Source organism: Coptis chinensis, chromosome 8 (assembly GCF_015680905.1).
Source record: "Coptis chinensis isolate HL-2020 chromosome 8, ASM1568090v1, whole genome shotgun sequence".
Lineage (NCBI taxonomy): Eukaryota > Viridiplantae > Streptophyta > Magnoliopsida > Ranunculales > Ranunculaceae > Coptis > Coptis chinensis.
The window spans coordinates 54,470,850-54,473,456 of NC_141463.1; the positions used below are offsets into that span (position 1 = coordinate 54,470,850).

Here is a 2,607-nt window from a genome sequence, read left to right on the forward strand (position 1 = left end):
AGCTAAATGGATGTTTGTTTGTTTAGATTTTTGTTACTGTAGATGGGAAGAACTCTGTGCAATAGGTGTGGTGATAACACTCATTCATCAGAGAAATGTTGTTGGTTGTCTATGCCTTGTTGCATTTGAAAATGTTATGGAAGTAGGATCCTGAAACAGTCGAGCCAAATCTGATCTCTTGGGGGAAAAAATTTGACATGTCGCGCTTACAGAGACTTCCAATGGTTGGAAGACGCGAGAGCATCGTCATTAGTACCTCTGGAGAATCTAAGATTCAGACAATTGAATTGCGCGAGGTTTAGAAAGGTTAACACAACAATGAAGAAAAATGAAAATGAAGGTAGAAAATTCTTGAATTGCACCGAGTGTGGGAAGGATTTCGAATGGTTGGATACGTTGTTAGCTTTGTTAAGGAGCAACATTGAGTTGGCAGCGAGTTCAAGCTCTTCCACAGTCACCTCTTCCTCGTCTTCAAAAATAGATAAAAAAGTCAAAATTACAGTTGAAATTGAGGACGATGGTTTGTCGAAAGAATTCGAGCTTCATTGTAAAATTAGATGAGTGGTTGATTTCAAGTTCTTGTTCTTTGTATTCGGCAATAAAGAGTGTATATAGTCAGGAATTTGTGAACTAATTGATTACTATGTAACAAGGGAGTTGTTGAATTTGACTCTTGGATTCTTCTATGTAACAAGGCTTTGTATGCATTTTAATTTCATTAGTGGCTTTATATGCTTTGTATGATCACTAACTATTTGTGTTTACTAACGTTTTTTTTTGTTTGAATGAATCTTTTATGGGATTGATAGCTGGATTTCGTCAGGGAGTAAGTGAACTATTTAAATGAGTTTCTTTCTTTTTAATGTATAAGGAATGATTTCTGTTACTCAAAAGTTTGTTCTAATGTATGTGCAGCCCATTTTTCATGATGGTAAGAAAGAGTGGAGCTATTTCCACCAAAAAAGTCATAATTTCAGCTTCTTTTACTTGGTCACTCAGCTGCAACTATACTCAGTTGATATAAGAGCTACCATAAGTCCATTACATACAGATAATGCTCAAATGCAAATTTTATATAATTCAACCATTAAAAACTATTAAATCTCAAAAGCAAGAAAACGTAACAAAAAACAGGTTGTTAAACTCCTGCTTGGGACTAATATTTGTGTCAGAGAAGGCTTTCTAGGCCGCATGTGCATCAATAGACATTGAAAAACTGCTCAGAGCCCAGTGCATAATTCATCATCCACAATTTTTTCAAACCTTAAAATGAAAATTTCTGACAGGTTCCAAAATGAACTTCACAAAACAAAGCCTTCTGACAGGTTCCAAAATGAACTTCAAAATGAATTTCACATAACAAAGTTCTGACAGGTTCCATTTAACATAAACTAGTTTCCATTTTCCTCACAAAATTAAATAGAACATTCTATGAATCCTGCTCTCAACCAAAATCAGCCTAAACTTGCAGTCCTTATCCTTCTTGTTCCTCTCCAAATGCTTACGGAGAGCAACTGCCTTCTTAATCAAATGGTACAGATCTTCAGGAATCTCATGTGCAAGCCCGTGGGCCTTGAGAATACGCAAGATCTTGCTACCAGTAACACTTTTGACCTAAGCAATACCGTGAGAATCACATAGAGACAATTTTAAAAAAGAATGAGTACTAACAGCTAACAGAAATATCGATTTCAAGCTAACAACTAACAGTTTCAAGCTTAAACACAAGATTTCATTGCCTTAAACAAACAATGAACTACAAAAGAGAAACAGAAGCTCCAACAGTCAACACTCTAATATAGAAAAGGGAAGATCCAATAACTAGAAAAGAGAAACACAAGCTCCAACAATCAACAGTCTAATATATAAAATACAAGCTTCAATCAAATTCGTCATCATTTATGTCCTCGTCTTCGTTCTCCTCCCTATTCTCATCTTCGTTCTCCTCGTCTTCGTCCTCTAACTCTACATCTAATACTGTAAAGCAAAAAGAATGGAAAACCTCAAGTTTTAAAGGCAATTTCTTAAGATAGGATACTACGAATTAAGCTTAAGGAAGCAATATTATACTTACTTGGGCCCTTCTTTCTGTTTGGATTTTGAGGACAATTTTGTTTGTCATGGTTAACACCAACTTTGTTATAACATGTACATCTCCTCTCTATCTTTGCTTTGGCTTTTGTGCATGCTTGTTCAAGACCCCCTTTTATTCTACCACTGTCCTTAGTTTTCTTATAAATCTTCACGACTTTTTTTCTTCCTTTTGTTTGAGAGATGTTAGGATTCAAAAGTAAAACTTGGGATAGGTCGTCAAGTGGTGGTGCGGAACTATTAGCAATGGTGCATGAATTAACAAAAGAAACACCAGGGTCAACTTCCTTCTTTTTCTTGAGCTCCACTGACAATTCTTGTAGTCTTTGCAGCATTAATTGGTAAGTCTCATCAGTTTCCACAGCTTCATAAATCAACTGATTAGCAACGACCATTTGAAGTTGAGTAGTTCTCTCAGTACCTCAGAGTTCTCATGGCCACTTACTAGTCCACGGTCATACTCAGCTCTATACTTATTTGCCCCTTTCATCCACCTCTTAAGAATAAAGTACCCGG

The 2,607-nt window shown here is 36.1% G+C and overlaps 1 non-coding gene across 1 annotated transcript; it reads right to left on the reverse strand.

Moving 5' to 3' along the window:
- Positions 1-1,165: 1,165 nt before the first annotated feature.
- LOC147481973 (small nucleolar RNA snoR118) lies at positions 1,166-1,250 on the reverse strand. The gene has a single exon (XR_015207146.1). It is a non-coding gene; the product is annotated as a small nucleolar RNA snoR118 (small nucleolar RNA).
- Between the last annotated feature and the right edge of the window lie 1,357 nt (positions 1,251-2,607).